Source organism: Equus przewalskii, chromosome 2 (assembly GCF_037783145.1).
Source record: "Equus przewalskii isolate Varuska chromosome 2, EquPr2, whole genome shotgun sequence".
Lineage (NCBI taxonomy): Eukaryota > Metazoa > Chordata > Mammalia > Perissodactyla > Equidae > Equus > Equus przewalskii.
In genome coordinates, this window is record NC_091832.1 from 85,830,814 (window position 1) to 85,851,026 (window position 20,213).

The 20,213-nt window shown below is 37.9% G+C and overlaps 1 long non-coding RNA gene across 5 annotated transcripts in view; it reads left to right on the top strand.

Moving 5' to 3' along the window:
* The window catches only part of LOC139082066 (uncharacterized), a 217,722-nt gene extending 208,431 nt beyond the window's left edge, over nucleotides 1–9,291 (top strand). For 4 of the 5 annotated variants that reach the window (XR_011537770.1, XR_011537769.1, XR_011537773.1 and 1 more), the window contains 2 exons: nucleotides 4,539–4,581; nucleotides 8,788–9,291. This is a non-coding gene — a long non-coding RNA (uncharacterized lncRNA). Of the gene's footprint in view, nucleotides 1–4,538; nucleotides 4,582–7,073; nucleotides 7,224–8,787 lie in introns of all 5 variants that reach the window. The other variant, XR_011537772.1, reaches the window with a different exon arrangement.
* The last annotated feature ends 10,922 nt before the right edge of the window (nucleotides 9,292–20,213 follow it).

A 20,213-nucleotide genomic window follows, 5' to 3' on the forward strand; every position in this document is an offset into this window, starting at 1 on the left:
TAAAACCATCAAATTATGGAGAAGTTTATTAGACCACACCTCAGCTCAATGGGGACTCCAGTAATCTTATGAAAAACAAATGGACAAACTCCCACAGAGCTGCCACTGCCTCAATGCACTTGTCATTTGAGGCTTGTAGCTGCTCCCACAGATTCATGGCCTTCTGAAAGAGCTTTGTTGAATTATTTGTGATTTTTCATTTTTTATAAAATTATACTTCTGGCTTCCTGCAACCTTGTCCTTATTGGGGAAAGTGACAAGTGGAAAATGGCCTTCTAGTCATGCCTTAGTCTGGCTGTGCACACAGTGGTACCATTTGGTCTAATACTTGATTAGACCAAAAGTCTGGCTATCTACAGGACTTGCTTAATGAGAATTCTTATATGACCTTCTGTCCCAATACCCTTACATAATCTCCTAACATGACATCCAATAGCCCATAACAATAACGTCAACTACAACAGACATTAATTGTGCGCCTATTAAAAGCCAGATGTTATCTCATTTCAACCTCACAAAAATCCTATGTAACCCAGATACTCCATACATCAGCAAGTTGCAAGATCACACCTCCCGTTAATACTCAAACCACAATAACCTGGGTCTCCATCCATTGTCACTATTGGATGTCCAGCATCTTTACCAGTGTCCTTTCCATGAATTTCTTGGAACCCTTTGAAATTCTTCCCATCCCCAACCCTGGCTATCTATGCCATGTTGGTGTGGCTTTGGGACAATCTTGGGCTTTTCTGCAGGTCTCCTCTTCCCACCCAAGACTTGCTGCACCCAAGCAGCAGCTGCAATTCTCCCTAGCACGGCTTCGCCTCAAGTGTTGGCTCCGATGCCTCCCTCATTTCCCTACTGTGATAGGGAAGATTGAGCTTTGATGTTTTAACAAGACTCTTATGATGGTTTTAGGAAACAGAATGAAATAAGACACAAAGGACTTAAAATTAGCTATTAGATATGATTGCTCTGAGTCCTTGGGCTCAAAGTTCTCTGAGGCCCCTTTTGAGACCCAGGCCTCTAAAATATACTGATTTTTCTAGCTTCTTTCTTCCAGCATATTGCAGAGGCCAATGTAAAATTCTGGCAATGAGACTTCCTTGCAAATGTATCTTGTACTCTGAGTCCAAACTTCTTTTTTCTCCAGTTCTAAACAGAGGAACAGTTATTCCATATTATCTAAAACCTAATCCTTGAGCTCTCATTTTCCACCCCAGGTTGAAGAACACCCTTATCTATATCCACAGAGCCTTTCCCTAAGACCTCCGTGAAAGGCAACGCATAAACATACAACAAACCAACATCAGAACAGAATTACTGCCTGTTGACTCACCTCACATACGAGATGTACACAGAACCGCCCCAATTCAGCTTCTGCATTCCCAGCTCAGGCCCTTACAAACATGAGGCTAAGACCAGCTGTCATACCTTCCCAGACAACTTCCAGTCTCTGCTCCCAACCTCCACCATGTTTTGTGCGTATTATCCCATTGAATTCTCACCATAGCCCTATGGAATAGGCATTATTGGTGTGGTTTTTTGTCATTTACTATGCACAAAAAATGGATGAGATTGGAACTATTATTTAGTCCATGTGAGGAAACCCAGATAAGATAGGGAAACCCTGGTTTAGAAAGTTTAAACAGCTTGCTTAACGTGACAGACACTCCTCCACAGAGGGCATCCTGCGTGCTCCGCGCCCCCTCAACCAATGCACCCTCTTTGTCAAGGATAATGTACTACCCTTATGAACTCCTTAGCCAATTCATTAGCTACTACTGTGTCTAATTTGTTTTCTAGCTTTGGAATGGTCTCTTCAGATGTGTAAGCATTTGTCTTCAGATCTACACCCACAGACTAATCACCAAATAAGGCAAACTATCACGGACAACACGGCCCTCATCCCTCGACCTCAGGGTCTTCACAAAGGCCTTCCCTCACTCTTCCATCCACAGAGATCTTCCTTCTCTCTATAGCTATAGGCGTCTTTTATTTTTATTAAACCACACAATGTGGCATTTTATTATTTATTACCAAAGGTCTTTATTAATCACTTCATATCATCTTACATTGTTCTCCTATGGTTTATATTTCTGTATGTGTTGGACTGGTCTTCCACATAAAATTAGAACTCTTGAAGGTAAGGACCATATCTTAAACTTCTTTGATGGTTTCTCCAAAGAATCTAATGTTCTGCTAAGTTCATACAAATTGCTAAATGAATATTGGCTTGATATATTGTTGACAAGAATAAACCAAAAAAGAAGGAACTGGCATAAATAATTCGATAACGTCCTTTAAAATATACACCTTGAACTATTTTTCATCTGACCAATAAATTTATAAGTGCTACAAATTGTCAATGGTAATTCTAGAAGCAAGCAACCAAGTCTTTTTATTTTTATTAAAGAATTTAAAAAGAGATGAATCTCCATAGTTCATAGATAAATGGTGAAAAAGGAAACACACATATGATTTTTAATAACTTGAAAAGGGAGTTGAAATAGTTTCTGAGGGTTTCAAAGTAGTAATTCCCACACGTTAATTGTTAGGTAGTCTTATCTCAACCTCTTCTAAAGTGTCTCTGAATGTCTTTATCATCCACTTCATATAAATAAGTTGAAAATGTGAGCCTGGAAATTATAAAGAAAAAAAGGAGGGTAGGATTTTGGTTTGATTTTGGTGACTAGTGTTTAATAAAGGCAAATCCTAACACTTCTTTTTGAAGCATTTCAGTTTAATGAAGTTCCTTTTAACACACGTTTAATAAAATGTTGAATAAAAAGCTCAACTATTTTACTATATGCTTTGTGAACAGCACTTTCTCTTTCTGCCTTTTCAGAAAACCATGCTGCCTTCTGATTATAAATGATACGTCTTTTTTTTTGTTTCCTAATGTTTCTGGAGTTAAAAAAAATATCTATGGTAAAGTTAAATGTACTTCAGGAACATTAACATATAAAGCCAAAGATGATCTTGCCATGAGCTATTGCTATGCCCTTAAATAATACAAATTTGGTCAAAATCAGATATTGAAGGAGACGACATTCACTGGAGAGTTTTCATTTCTTTCCGATTTTCTTAAAATCCCCAGAAACTTGTTTATTTCAGTAAAGAGCCCACCCCTTTCCAAACACATCAGTCTTTGGAAAGCTTTATTTAAATGCCTCTGCTGAATGAAAGGCTCCTTTCATGCCATTTCAAGCCCCGAAGTACCAAAAGGGTAAATAACTTGAAGTATCATTTTTGACTGACTTGACTTTGAAACAGGCACAGCCTGCGTAAACAGCTGCTCCTCCGACGCGAGATGCTTACCTGCTCTCTAAACAGCTGCCTCCGTTATCTAGTAATATTGGTAACAATGATCAACACCTTAATTCCCTGGATTAATCAGTTAGAGCCAATAGAAAAGGACAAAAACCCATAACTTTTCCACAAACTTAGTTAAATGTCAAGGTTTTTAAAGGCCTAGTTAGCAAGTATATTAGATGAGATATGTCAGTTTCCCAATTTACGACTCTGACTTGTCTCTTGTGATTCCTTATAGCCTCTAGCCATTCTTCTCTTACCTGAGGCATTCTTTGGCAAAAACCTGATGCTTCCAGTCATTCTGCATTCTTGTGTTTCTTCAAAAATAATTGGACAGGCACCTTTCCATAAACAATCATCATTAGTGATATATGGTACACAGATACGAATACCACACAAATAAGTTTCAATGGAATGTCTTGAGCCAAATAGTAATAATTTGGCCCGCGTGTTACAGATGTGATTGACAGAGAGTTAATGCATTTAGCACTTTTCCAGGAGGCTCTGAGCATTAGCTCCTTGATGCTCAGAAAGTCCTGCTCCCAGAAAAGTGACATAGACATTGACCATTGAGTTTGTTGCTATTCAATAGCTGGTTCCGTTTCCAGACTCTATGATTAAAGTCATTATAGGAACTGTCAGCAGGGGGGAAGAAATGGAAACTGTCACAAGAAGCAACTGTCTCAAATGTTAAAGATTCCCATAATGTTTAAGGGTTTTAAATCGGGGGGTTTTAACTTAATGAAGATCCACCTAAATTATAAACCTGCAGACTTCAAATATTTTCTACTAGGTTGATTAACACCACATCCCTCTTTTTTGCTTTTATTTTAACCTTCTTGGAAAAATTCTGAAAAAATCACAATAAAAATGAACCTTTGTTTGTACTAATGGCTATGAACAAAGTTTACAACAAAATGAGTCAACATCTTTTAAGGATCTCTTCTCAGAAGAGGCATATTCTGTGGAAAAGACTGATGAAATGAAAGTTTAAACTGAGTAAAATAAAAGCACATGATTTGAAAGTTTTTAGAATTATTTTTATATTCAAGGACCACGATAACTCTAATATTCAATAGAACACAATATTTTCAATCTGACGATGAGCCTGGACATGTTTACAAGTCCTACTTGTCAAAAGTGCTCCTAGTTATTTTTTCCTAATGTTAAAAATGAACATTCATGATTTATAATTAGGATTTATTATTGTTTTATAATCTTAGGTAGAGAGCGTTGGATATACAGATCATCAAAATGACTCATAAGGTAAACACTTTTTGAAATTCATTAATAAAAAAGGGATTCTAAATACATACATCGTGTTTATTAACACTATTAGATGATCAATTAATATTTTAGCTTATTTTGATTTTGATTGTATTTAAGAACAAATGAGAAGTCCGAGGCACTGTCACAGACCACAGGGACAACGGAGGCATGATGACTAAATGTAATGTGGTATCCTGAATGGGATCCTAGAACAGAAAAGAGACATTAAAAGAAACTAAGGAAATCTGAATAAAGTGTAGAATTTAGTTAACCGTTATTGGTTCCTTGGTTGTGACAAGTGTCCAGTAGCAATTAGGGTTGCCATGGGACCTATGTATACTAAAAACCTATTCGTTGTTTATGTGAAATTTGAACTTAACTGGGTGTCCTTTAGTTTATCAGCTAAAGCTGGTAACCCTCATAGAAATGTAAGATATTAATGATGGGAGCAACTGGATGAGGGGTATAGAGAAACTTTCTGTAATATCTTTGTAACTTTTCTGTGAATCTAAAATTATTCTAAAATAAGAAGTGCATTTAAATTTTTAAAAATCAAATGGGAAAACATACAGCCCATGAAAAGCATTTTGCTTTCACGTTTCAGTTGGAGCATTTTACACACCTAAGAAAAATTAAAATCTGACACCAGCCTAAACATTAATTTTTTTTTCAGTATGTAAACAAGCTTGCTCTTTAAAAAATATGTGTTTTAACCCCACTTGTCAGTGAGAGGAAAGCCTAATACAATAATACTAACAGTAATATTCTTCTATTTATTTTTCTTTCCTCACCTGCTATGCCCGGGTTTTGACATTAAGAATATTGTGTTTGATATTTTCTGCATTAAAAACCACTTTAGGCTTTGGTTCCGTTTTACTCCCAGTCAGAAAGATCAGAAAAAGCTCAAGTCACACAGTGAGAAACTTTATCCACTGAATGAGACATTATCCATTCCACCAGACTGCAAATCAAAGAGTATCTCTTAGGCTGCTTAAAAATTCATTTTAAAATCTGATCCTGATTGTACTTTTATGGTAATTTCATACCATCAATCATCCTTTTACCTTTAGTCTCTGGGTCCACTGCACTCCCCATAGATCTCATTCACTCTACCTCATTATAATTCTTTAGGTGAGAAAACAGGGGAAGAAACCTTAACAGAAAATGAGAGAAAGATGTAAATTTTTTGAGAAAAGTCAAGTTCACTAAGAAGCAGAGCTAATGATATGTTCTGATCTTCCTTTTTTTTTTTTGTAATTAAAAGATGGGAGGAAAAACGGACCCCAAAAACGCGAAAAAACATGTCTCCCATGCAAATAACATATTTGTAATCTGCATTCAGTCTCCGAAATACACCTTATACTTTTAACCTGTCAGGGTCCTGGCTTGCTTCTGCCATGTGAAGTGAACAAAAGAAATATTTTTTGAAACTCTCAAGAACTTTAGTTTCATTGTGTGATGTTTACCTGCCCTTCATGAGGCTGTCTCCTTTCTAATTCTGTTTTTAGTAAACGGAATTATCAGAGCATAGAATTATCAGCAGGCAGCTGTAAGCCACCCAGGGCAGGCCCCTCTCTAGGTGTATAGGTTCACATCGAGTTATGGGAAATCAATAATACAACTTTGGTTATTATTCTCCATTTGGCAACGCGTATATGCCTGTTCCAGCTAACAATTAATCACAGGAAGGGAATGGCATGTGGCTGTGTGTCAGCCAGAAAGTGCTCGTGGCAAGTGAAATGATTTCTAACATCCAGTTTGTCAAGCATTCATTCAGCCTTTTCAGCATGATTCAATTTAACTAACAATAAATGTTATATTTTTGCTCCATTGATTTGAATGCTGACTCCGGTGTAAAGCATATTTCTTAGAGCAACAAGAAATGTGGTAGATAATAAACCTGGTGGCTCAGTTCAGCCTCGGTACATTTAGACTGGAATGAAAAAACGGCCATTAACCACAAGGGAAAGGACTGATTTCTCTGAAGTACCAAGTCCAGTTGCGCTATCGTTTCTAACGTCTTTAACAAAATGTTGCCATAAACCACAGAATGCCAATAATAGCAATAATCCCTCCAAAATGGGTTGTTACCAGCAGTTAGTGACCAGTTTCTTAGTTAATGGCCTGAGGGGAAAGGCTTTAAGAAAGCTGTATTCACTATTTCCTCTCAGGCAATTTAACTGGATGCATTAAACTGCATTTTCATTGGGATTTCAAAATGTTTGTGCTCTGACAAGGCACTCCTCTTAAGGTCTTTTGATTAAATCTCCATCTCTACAGTCTTAGGAAGAGCAAATAAGCAACAGATCTAAGTGTGGGAATTGGAGAATTTCAACAGTCTCGTAATTAATAACTGAAGTGACAACCTGGAATGTAGGAAAATGCATACGCCGATATAATCACGCCGAGGGTCTTTGTTCCTGATTTAACGCTCTCTGCCATTCACGAGCTGTAAATGACCCTTGGTTCATTCATTCATTTGTTCGCAGAGACAATAATCCTGCTGCCGTCTTTGCCAGGTTATCGTGAAGATCAAAGGCGATTTTATTGGTGAAAGGGGTGGAAAACTACGTGGTGCTTGGTACTGAGAGGCAGAGTGGGCCAGAGAGCAGCTCTCCTTCTTCATCTGTAGTAACCAGGTGTGCTGTGACAGAGCCCCGTGGTTAATTCTCAATATGCCCAGAGAGTTAAATTTGAACTATTGCAAAGGCGGGGTGGGGTGCGAGTTGGGAAGTGACCAAGGAAATGAGTTTTCTATAACTGCTTCTAGCAAGAGTCTGAACCCAGTGGAATTTATATTGAAAATTCCAGAGTTAAGGGATTCAACTTTTATTTCAGGGCTTATAAAACATCAGCCCCATTTCTTCTGAAAATGTAAACTTGTGTCATGAAATATGTTTATTACAGGATAGTCTCTGTTAGAAATAAATTGTATCCAGCATGCAAATCAACTCAGATGCATAGACTTGGTACTTTGAAATGATTACAAGGAGTTTTAAAATTCCACAAAGGAAATAATAAGAATGTTGTAATAATTATTACTGAGACAAACTGCCCAATACTGTTCTTATTTGGCATCCTAATGTACGTGAATACAAAGGTGTTTTACTAACATATGTAGGAACAGCTGACTAATATATTTTAGGTGATAATATGGTATACCATAGCTGAAATGTTCATAACTAAATAATAATAATAATAATGATAATAATAAATTTAAGATGTGCCTCTCAGGAACTCCAAAATAATATTTCAAATGTCATCTCCTTTGATACATTGTTCTTCCTGATCACATGTAAAATAATTTTTTCTCGCGATTCATGTTTTATATATGTAATTAACGTAATGAGGCATGGCCAACAAAACACTTTTCTTATTTCAATGCATTAATCATAGGAATACACTTCTTTTAGATTTAAACTAAAATGTTCTGACACTATTTATATATCAATCATAAATCATTCAGAAACCTGAATAGGTTGCATAGTATTTAATTCATTTACTTCCACAGTCTTTTGGTTTTTAAGTGAAACACTTCAATTGCTCATTAATTGCAAACATTAACCTAACTTTATAAATAAAGGCAAAAAATGATTGACATTACAAAGAAAATGGCGTGTGTCAGGCACGGGTCTGCTCTCACTCATTAAATCCGGCACTATGTCAGATTACAAATATTCACTTTTATGTGTGCACTGAGGGGACAAAGGTAAAGAGTGTGCTCATTCTATATGAATCTATCCACATTATGTTACATATTATATATATTTTTATTCCGTGTGGAAAATATCAAAGCAATATAAATGAAGAGCTACATAGTAAATTTATCAAATTGAAATTACATTTCAAGGAAAATCAAATATACATTTGAAATCAGAAGTTTTTATTTTCCTCATAACCAAAGTTCAAGGTAGGTCTAGCACCAATCCCTTTTAAAGGACAGTTGGAAAATGATGGAGGGCGGGATTTGTCATCTGAAGTAGATGTGTTAAGAATTAATGGGCCTGTGCAGAGCGCTGATGGAAATGAAGATGCCGCCCCACTCCGAGGTGCCATTTTGCAATGTGAAAAGGTGAGATGGCGGGCCCTGCATGCGGCAGGTGAATAGAAATCCTTGCCACAGAAACAGGCTTGAGCTTGGGCAGAGGAGGGAGGCACTGAATCTGCTTTCCTCAAATCCTCTCTCCCTCCTTCACTCCCCAGATGGCCATTTCGTGAATGTCTGAAATCATGGTAGTGGAGACAAAGCTTTTTATTCTGCACTGCATGCACCTCAGGAAAAGGTGATGGTGTAACAGGTCTGGTTGAAAGCAACAGAGCATGAGGCCGTGGCCCCTGCAGGGAAAGAAGGGAGCTATACCAGCGTGTGGACGTGGACCCAGTAAGGAGAAGCAGTGCACACAGGAAACCAACTTTGCACCTCTTCAGTGTTTCTTCCTTTAGCCAGCCATTTTACCTATAAATTCACCTCTTAGGAATGTTATACAGAATTTAAAAGAGATAAAGAGTGCTGAATTTCTTGGAAGAAAGATAAGCAAGTGTTCCACCATGACCACGTCTTGAAAGATTATGAAGAATGGAGATGGAGTATAATGGCTTGCATATAAAACATATCATTAATTCAGAATTTTACTAGCTTAATTTTCTTTTGTTAGATGTGGTACTAAGTGTCACCTATTGAAGGAATAAACAAAACTGTGAAAAGAATGGTAAGAGTTCAGATTCTTTTGGAGGACCCTAGTGACCTGTGTTTACTTACAAATGTTGCTGTTGGTAGAAGAGAACAATGAGGGGGTAGAGGGAAAAGAAAGAAAACATAGTGATCGTAGTGGTAGGTATTTTCTCACAGGATTTTTTTAGTCCTCAACTGTGAGATAGCTATTATTATCTCCAGTTTACAGTAGGGAAAGCCATAGAAAACTTAAGTAACATGCCCAAACTAGCATTTTGCATAGCCAGTTAAGTGGCAGAGCTCCCAAACCCAAAATTAAATCTCCTAGATGCCAACACTCACATTCTTTCCACAGCAGTAATTAAGGGTCCCAGTAGATGTGAAATCAGGCCTGGCAGGGCTTCTGCTTACAAACATGTTGAGAACAATTAGTTCACGTGATTATAAAATATCTGTTACTACAGTTACATTTTAAAATACCAGTTTTACAGTCTAGAAATTTCCAAGTAAATTTTCTGCAAATGTTTTTGATCCGTGACATAAATTTCCTTATCCTCTTGGCTGGAAAAGGGAGTCTTTGAAAAGGCTGTTTCTTCCTCCACTAGCGGCCTTCTTGCTTTGCAATTGTCAAAAGATTAAAAAGACCTTTCTGAAAGGCTTTCTTAGGCTTCTAGTATATAAATTTCTTCCACTCACTGCTTCCCTAAGCTGCTTTTATTTTCAGGCTTTAAGAGATTTTCTGGAGACACTTTTCCAACGAGTCCGACACCAACCCTCAGGCTGCTTATGGAAATGGAATTGCAAACACACGGCTCTTGCACCATGGGCATATCAAAATGTGAAACATGTTTCAGATTACAAGGTTATCCAGTAACCTTAACCATTCAACACGAAATCACAAGATTTCAGGGCTAAAAGGGACCACTGAGAACATTGAATCCATCTCCTCAAATATGTTTGAAATTCCTTAAGATGAAGCACGACGTACCTAGTAAAGCTGATTCCTTCAAAAGCCTTTACCTCAGTGTGGAACTTCCTTGTTAAAGGCATTTTATTACATGTAATTTTCAGCATTATGGCATGGTAACAACTCCTGAGTATGAACAATCTAGCTAAATCTGATTTGTGCCTATAAACAATATTATAACAGGGCAATGAATTTCAGACTCTGTTCCCATTCCAAAAGCTGGACCATGGAGTTTCACTATTAAAACTTAATGACAGTGGTCTTTTTCAAATGTGTAGTAAAAAATTAAATTAACTAATAGAATTGTGTCTGCTAAAATTTGTAACCCCATATACTTTTAAAGCTTTTTCTATATAAGTCTTTAGTATAAAATATTATCTTATTCAGAACTAAATTATTTTGAATTTGTTGTGTTAATATTTCATCATGTTTCACATTATGACTTTCAGTTATTCTCCTAGTTGAATACAGTTGGGACTCACAGTAATCATGGGCTACTTTCCTGACCAAGAACCTAGAGCCTAATTTTTTAACAGAACTGGCCACAAATGTAGTATTTAATCAACCGTCAGTGATACACTTTTACATCACCCAGTATAAAATGTTCCAACCACATTTCTGTAGATGACGAATTATAAATAACATTCTCTAACGTGTTTATCAATCAAATAGAGAATTAAGAAAAGAACCAATGACATACATTTATCCAATGGGTTCTCAGAGTGGCCCCAGGAAGCATGAGGACTCCTTGGCTGGGGCCTGTCCTGGGCAGGCCTGGACCAAGGTGGTCATGTCAGGGGATAGGGGAGCTACACCCTGGCCAGGTGGGGCACTTGGCTTGCTCTCTTCACTAAGTGCTGTAAGTAAATAACATGGCTATCATTTCCAGAATTTTGCCCACGTGAATCACAGCAAGTTGGATCATTGTGAGTCAAGAATGAATCATATTATAATGATGAAAGTACAAAGTAATGGAAAGGACTTTATGGTAAAATACATGAAAGGAAAGTCTAATAGCAAAGGTTTAGCTCATAAAATGGAAAAGAATTGGCCATTACTAATTCTTCAAAGAACTGATAAAGAAATTTGAGACCATTTTTCGTCATATCCCGGAATGTCTTTAAATTGTACCTAACTTGGAATTAAAAAAAACAAAAATCCTAAGGCTAGCATTGTCTGGTTTTGTTTGCGGAACATCACGATTCTCATTTAGAATGTACAAATACAACATAGAATTGCAGTATTAACTCCGCAGAATAGAGGTTAAGTACTGAAAAGAGCGAGGTGGTGGTACATATACTAAGATTCCAGCCTACAAAACAAGGTATTGGAGTGTCTCATTCAACCTTGCCAGCAGAGTAAGTCAAGTGAACTGAAAATGGGAACAATTCTTCTCCCAGCACGGGCCTGGGGAAGCTCTCCTAGCTGGTGGTCTCACTGGCCTTGAAGGTGGATGAGAGAATATGAATGAGATGAAATCAGCAGACAGAATTCTATGGAATAAGTGTATTCTGTAAGCAGAAAAATTAAACTAATGAATAGAATTCTCTTGGCTGTAAGTTTTAATCCTCAGTGTTGTTCTCATGCTTTCTCTATGTGAGACTCTAGTATAAAATAGTATCTCATTCTGAACTGGTTTCTTAGGATGAGGTGGTTTGGTCTTGATGACTAAGCAAAATGATTTGTTGGAAACTGAGGTGACGTTTAACCTTCAGTGTGTCCTTACTACCTTGCTCTGCATTTAGCACATAGCAGCTGTGCAGTGAACTGTTGTCAAATGACAGGACAAATGAATCCGTGCTGCATGTGTGGGTTTTCCGAAGAGTGGAGAGGCAGTGGGTTGTAAGATAGAATATCAGTACTACCTCAGAAGTGTTGTGATGTTTTTCTTTCTTTCTATTGCCATTGCTATCACTTTACTCCAAATTTTATCATCTCTCAGATAAAACTGCTGCAGTAGCCTCTTCTTTGCCTTCCTGCTTTTACTCTTGCCCCTATATTCTGTTCTCCACACAGAGGCCAAAGTAATCTTGTAAAAATACTAATCAGATCACGCTCCTGCTTAAAACCCTTCGATGGATTCCTGTAGCCTTTAAAGTACAATCTGATCTCGTCACCTGGCCTACAAAGACCCTGCCTTACCTGGAAACTTCCTAACTTTCTTTATATTTCATCCTTTACCATCTGCCTTAACCACTGTGCTCATGTTACACTTGCCTTCTTCCTATTCCTTGTACATGTCAAACCTGTTCCCACCACAGGGTGTTTGCACTAGCTGTTCTCTCTACCTGGTAAGCCCAGATGCTCACAAAGCATGCTCCTTCTTATCATGAAGCCCTCATTTTACATCTCTCCTTTGGAGACTTCTTTGATTGCTCCTTCAAAAATAGCCCCCAGGTGCTCCATAGGACATCATTTGGATTATTTTCATCATTTCGCATTTATCACCAGTTGCTATTTTCTACTTTTTTATTGTTTCCCCTATATTAAAGGCTAAGTATCATGAGAAATTATTCAAACATGTGTCCCCAAGAACCAGAACAGTCTAGTGTTTAACAAGAGTTCAGTAAAAGATTGTTGAAAAAAGTGAATGAACAAGAATTGTCTTGGCTTGCGAATGATCCATGATGGAGAATTTTGACAAAGAAGGGATCGTTCTGTATGTTTATATGTATTTTTGTGCATGTCACACATGCCAAAATGACAAATAAATACAAGAAGAAAATTGGTTAAAGCAAGGATATTGTTGGCATTGTGTAGGCAACACAATGGCTTCATGAATGGGATTGCTTTCTTTTCAGCTTCCTATTTGGAGTGCTCACCAGATATGAACTATTTAAATTTCACTTGAGCACATTTAAAACTTGAAGTTTTTAAGTGGCTATTTTCCTATAATTTCTGACCTGCTTCACAAAGTCTATGGTGGTTTAGTGTGATTCTTCCCATCCAGTGGAGGCAGGATGGTTTTCTGTGTTTCAGGTTTATAAAATTGTTGACAAATAAATACCTACTGTGTCGGGAGCTAGCCGATTCCTAACAGGGTGTTATAATAGGAATTTGCAGTGGGAGGGGGAAGGAGTGGGGCGGATGAAGTGGGAATCTATCCACTCACACTGGTTGGAAAACCTACTTTCAAACTCACCCAGCACCAACTGAGCTTAAACGGTTGTCACGGAGAGTGTGTGTGCTGTGTTGGCCACGTGTCAGGCCTAATTGGGACCCTCTGAGAGCTAGGAGGATGTGCGATTCTAGCAGGAAAATGTTAATCCAGTCACAAACGCCATATTTGCAGGAAAACTTCCTTTCAGCTCTCTCCGCCTCCCTTCTTTAGCTATTCAAGGGAAGTGATCGGTGCATGCTAGCTTATAAAAATTTAAACTATTTGGGTGCTTTTGGAAATAAGTTACAGAGCTCGAGTAAACAACAACAACAAAAATCCTCCATGGAAATGAGATACTTAATAGGTGCTTCTGACTCTTCTCTCACGTATGGGCAGGTCCAGCCAGTCAGAAAAGCACCTGGATTTACAGGAATGACACTTGCAGGTGATACAAATTCAAACCAAGACTGTCCTGTGAACGTGAGCCCCAAGGAATTCACAGCTCTCTACATTGACCCTAATTTCCAATTTTAAGTAAATGTTCACCAAACCATTTCTGGAACAATAAGTGGAAATAGTATGAGAGAAATCTCTTGTTCCTGGCTTAGAGGGAATCTTAGGAGGGGTGGAAGTTCGTCTATGTTGATATGGTCAGTTCTGGTGTCATTAACACCCAGGGAGGGCCACTCCCTGTAGGAGGCTGGCCTAGCTTATGATCTACATGTATCTTTTGCTGGTGTGGAAGCATGGGATCAAGGTACCTCTTAGGTCATGAGATGACTCTAGGTGTCACAACTTTCATTTCACCTTGGCAGTCGAGCAATAATGAACAAGAAAAGCAACAACTCATAGAGGAACCATTTCCACCCCTTACTTACAATGTGACCCATCACAAAGAGAAGCTTTGACCAATAAACTGTGACAGCTATATAGGATGATCTAAAGGAAACAAAGTAAGAGACCTTAGAGAAATGTACTTCATCACGCCTCTCCTTTTTATATGAAAAATAGCAAAACAAACTCTAATGGGTTTCATTGGGTATCTGGATTTATTAGAGAAGTTTTATTGAGGATGTAATTGTTGAATATTTTTTATTCTAGTCTGGTTTGTACTAACACTTAGTGATCACATACTGCGTGCCAGATACTGCCCAAGTGCTTTTACATACATTAACTCAGTTAATTCTCACAATAACTCCAAGAAGCAGGTATATTATTATACCCATTTTCACAGACAAGGAGGTGCTCAAGGTCACACGGCTTTAAAATTACAGCACTCTAATGAAAATAAAATTCACCCTAATTGATCATTTTCAAAAAAGGACTTAAGCAAACTGGAGAAAATGTTTTGACTTGTAAGAATGAACAGTTTCAGGCTAGACGATACTTAGGAAAGTACATTGGGAACTATGAGCAGGAAGAGAGCAGCATTCCATCCATAAATGAGACTTCCAGACATCAGCTATGAGCACTGATTAATCAGAACCTAGAGTTTTCACAGATCAGGAACCTTGCAGTCAGAACTTGTCTCCTGCTATCTAAAGCTAAGTAAGGCCCTGGTTAACATGATTTGCATTGACTGCACACTGTGTATCCTATTAGTTGTTGACATAAGTGTTTGCTTTGTTTTGTATAAACATTTTATCTCAAGGGCTGCTGGGGGAGCAATGTGGAGTCCCCACAACAGGAGCTCTTCTGTGAGATCATTTGCTTCCCTGCATCTAGTGTGTAACTACAAGTGACTTCCTTATTGGTTACACTCAGGACAAGGTGGGGAGATGTGGCCTGCCAGCTTCCCAGAAACAATTCTTTGTTTAGCCTTATGTCTTCCAGATCATTTCCAAAGATCTGTCTACTTGTGTTTTAGTTCACCTATGTTTTATTTACGGCATCTCACTGAGACCAGGCAGTACAGAAAGGAACCCTGTGTTTCATGATAAGTTCTCCTTTCAAAGCTTCATGCTCAAAGAGAATTGACTACAGAATGTCAGGTGACCTTTAGCTGAGGCTTAACAAGCAAGTTCCATACTATGAACAGAAAATGGCTTTATTGGACGTCACACAGCAAACCCCAGACAGCGACGTAAGTCTTTCTCAAGTATTCAAAATTAGAATAATGCTTATTATGAAACAAACTTTAAAAAATTCACTGGGGGAATTTGATGTTCTCCCCTATAATGTTTTTCTTCCCTGATGAAACTCATACAGAAATAGCAAACATTATTTTTCATTTCTGCCATATTCAGCTTGGTAGGAAATAACGTCAGCCAGAGACATTAACTCCCGCCTTGTTGTGCATGCTAAAGCATTCTCATTATTTGCCATACCAACTCTAAACCTACTCAAGAAGAAGAAAAAAATAAGATCTCAGCATGAAACTCATTCTGACTATAGGGTGCCCCATGAACTGTGTTTAAAAATTCAGTAGAAAACGTCTTCATCCAATACATGAAGTTCTTTTAAGAAATGCCTAAGGCCTTGAATTTTAGGAGCCACTTTCATGATTGTTTTTCCAGGGAGTCTATGAAATCAAGAAAAGATGCTACTGCAGGCAGCATTGTTTGAGACTATGGCATTCTTTTGGTTAAGAACACCATGGAGCTGCTGCCATTCCTTGCTGGATTTCACACAAACAATGAATTCTTTCAACATTGTCCTGCAATGCTTACTTCTGAAACCAATGAACCAGCCAGTGGCAAAATAGGGAACATTTTAAAACAGTTTCAGATACTGAAAAGAGGGCTCAATGAGTGCATACATTATGCATGCACCCAAGTCTACCACCGCACACCACTCATGTGCCCCAGTGATGTGGAGGGCCACAATAGTGAGGACTCTAATGTGCAAGATAACACATTCAAGGAAAGAGTGTTACTGATCCTCAGATGCTCCATCATTAGTAGTAAATGTAGATTTTTTTTTTTCTTTTGGTCTTGCTTTTCCAAATTTATCTCAGGTGTCTCTGCTTTGGTTCATATGCTATAAGTACATTTGTGTCAAGTCCCTCTACAAGACGGGCCAGGGGAAATATCCCCTTTTGTTGGAGTGTGAGGTAGGCCACAATTCTCCACATAGCTGAATGGATATGATGGGATACTTAAAGTTAAGGATGAAAAAGGAGAAGCAAAGCTTTGGATTTCAGCGGTCCAAAATGATTGACTAATTCCCCGGCTCCTGGTGGTTTTCCACAGTGACCCACTCAACACTCCTTTTAGACAACAAGCTTTCTTTCTTACTTAACATAATCAAATTTTGATAATCCACAGTGTCCTCCTAGGACCAAAGTCTTTTACCATGGATACTCATTGCTCTAGGTCCACAGCAGTGAAAGTGTCTTGGGGAAGGGCTTGGGCATAGCTGGGATATAGACTCTTGGGCTTTCCACGTAATCAGCATCTCTCATACGGTGGTTCTCAAAATTTGCTGCCCATTTGAGTCACCTGTAGAGCTTTTAAAAATCCTTATATAAATTAAATAGGATTCTCTAAGAACAGAACCCAGGCAGCAGGAATTTTAAAGCCCTTTAGGTGATTCCAGTGTGCAGCAAAGTTTAAGAACCAATGGTATCTTGCCCTTACTACTCAAAATACAGTCCAGGGACAAGCAGCTTATTGGACATGCAGGTCCCTTCTCAGACCCACTGAATTAGAATCTGTAGTCTAGCAAGATTCTCAGGTGATTCATATAAACACTGAAGTTTGAGAAGTATTGTAGGAGAATTTGCATTTATAGTAAGCACCTCTGTGATAGGGGCCACTAAAATTTGAGAAAATCTGATTTAGAATTGTTCTCATTACCTGAAAAGATACTACAAAGATCATTATCCCCAGGACTGTGTAATTTCTTCCTTCTTGATTCCAATGAATTCTGTTTGATATTCCAGTAGCTGATTTTGCAGTCTTCCTCTTTTCTCTCTACCATTCCCTCTTTCTCCTTTGAATTACGCAAGCCCCCACCCCCAGTAAAGCTATGTAAGGAGAGAATTCTCAAGAAGCAGACACAGTTTAGAGGGTACCAACACATGTCTTGTGACTCTTGATAGACACATTTTGACTCCTGTATTATTTGTATAATCTACCTATCAAGAATGGTAATTTTTTTGTTTTATCTGTTTATTTTTTGTATTGTACCAAAAGACTGTGCAACCAATGGGCAAATTTTGATGACTTGAGTCTTATTTACCATAAATCTGGGAGCCTGAACCAATAGGTGAGAGTCGAAACTTTATGATATGTGTCGTATATTCATAACTCTAATTTTGGTAATGTGTTAAAATATGGAGGTTTATGCATATTAAGAAATATTTTTGGAATGGTGGACTATATTGTTCAAATATGGAATCATCCCTTTAAATACGGAACACTTGGCCAAGGAAGTCACTTCCTACTCATATTCAATGTCATTGTTAAGACCCTCAATAATCCATGCATTCCTAGTTTCCTCTCCCTAAATTTCTTCTCTAATACTAGGAAGAAGTAATGCCTCATGACTTACACCCATTGCCACCTCTACATTTACCTGGTCGTCAGAATGTTTATCCATGTAAAGGATTCCTCTACTTCTATAATAAAACGTTTTGAAGTATGTAGTATGTTTACTTGACCTCATTGTGGGAAAGAAAATGAGGTGTTTCTCTAGAATTCCAGCATCTAACACAGTGTCTGGTTCATAGTGGCACTCAATAAATTCTTATCGAGTTGATTTTTATTGCTGAAGTGAAACATGGGTGTTAGCCTTTTTACACAACCTCTCACATCTTCCTTTTCAAATTCTACAGTATGCTCATTGGAATGTCAATGACCTACTACTTTCACTTCCCAAAGTGTGATTTAAAAAATTCCAGCTTATTGGGGATGAAACATAAGCTGTTTCACAACATTGAGACATGTAAAGTTTGAGAAGATTTTTAAACATTTCTGTACTAAAAAAAATGGCGCTTAAATATTCATGTTAAATTTACCATATAGGAATAAATTTCCATTTAATATCAAGACCCTTACATCATAATATTTTATTTTAAAAGACTCCTATGAGTGAGCCAATATTTGACTTATGAAGGAAAACGGCATTCAAGAGGGGTCTTGAAGAGCAGGCAGGTTTTTATGTTGGTGGCAAACAAGGATGGGAAGCCAGGCAGCTGGTCAGTGTGAGATCAGAGATCATGTCTTACACATAATAGGGCCTGGCACACAATAGGTGCTCTGTGATGGCTTAGTGAAGGAATAGATGAAAGAAAGCTACAAAGATGAAACAGAGAGACTACTTAAGGAACCACAAGCTGTCCAGTTCAGTTGGAGGATAGTTTGGGAAGGTTTCTCAACCTTGATACTATTGATAGTTTGGTCTGGATAACTCTGTTGTGGGAAGGGATTGTCCTGTGCGTTTTAGGATGTTTAGCAGGATCACTGACTTCTAATTACTAGATGCCAGTAACATCTCCCAAGTTGTGACAGCCAAAAATATCTCTAGACATTGTCAAATAATTGCTAGGGGGCAAAATCTCTCCTGGGCTAAGACCACTGAGTTAGGGATTACTGGAAAATAGAGCTGGAGAAGGGTGTTAGGATCACAATTTGAGAGATCTGGTATGTCCGGATATTTACACTTAATTTGATAGACAAATAGTATCTATTAAAGATTTCTGGTCTAGGGTATTATAGAATCAGTGCTGTGATTTAGGGAAAATAATTTGGCAGTTTGCATAACTGCATTTTTGTAAAATATAAATATGTATATTACATATCCAATAAGTACATTACTTAACATCTTTATGCCTCAGTTTTCCCATATGTAAAATGGGAATAATCATAGCATGATAATGAGGATTAAATGAGGTAATTCGTATAAAGTGCTTAGAACAGTGTCTGGTACATTTTAGGTGAAAAATGCTTTTTTTGTTATTATTGCTGGTATTACTTATCAAAATACAAGACATTGTGGTGGCAAATCGTTTTTGAAATACAATTACCATTTCTAATATGAATCAATATCAAATAATTTATTACAAAACTAAGTCCAGTATAATCAAAATAATCACACCCAATGGGATTGCTATTCCCATTTCTCTTTAAATCCTGCGCAGAAAGCTAATGAAATCACACTTAAAAACAAAATGAGAGAAAATGTTAGAGAAAGAAAACCGGTTTTAAAGCTCCTTCTCGAATCCGTGTCGTAGTGCCCTGAAACCACGTAAAGACAGACTGAAGGCCACAGCCTGAAACTACTCTACAGGGGCAACCTTGAATGGGTTGGCTCCTGCATGTAATTGCTAACAAGCCACAGGTGCCAAGCCATATGAGCCAGTGATAGCCTGATTTTGAGAAGAGAAATGACAATTCTTTACCCATCATTCATCCCAAGGTGCGCTTGTCATCTCTCATAGCACAGAGCGAGTTACCTTTTTATTAGTGGCTTTGGAAATATTTTCGCAAGCGAGCAGCAGCAGCATCCTTATCTGCAAAACTGCGTGTAAATGAGACTAGGCTGAATGGAGGATATGCGATCCACCTGCCAGGAGGATGAAAGGTGTGCATTTGAGCTCTCAGGCAATCAGATTAGGGGCTCTTTCCTTCCTGCCTGTCTCCTCACACTGACCAAAATGATGGATGAATGCAGTTCTGCCATCTTACTTTGTTCTCTTTCTCTGTTTCTCTGACCATCTAACCTCACCAGCCTGAAATGAAGAAAACACTTCAAAGGTTTAAAATACAAAATCAAGTTAATTTTATTGGTTTGCTTAATAATGCAATCTTACTTTTTTAAGTTTTCAAAATGCTTTCTCATAAGTCACCTTGCTTGAGCCCTACCAAAGCACTTGAGATAAACAGCACAAATATTATCTACTCCTTACGGAAGGAAACTTGGGTTCAGTGAGGTTAAATGCCTTGCCT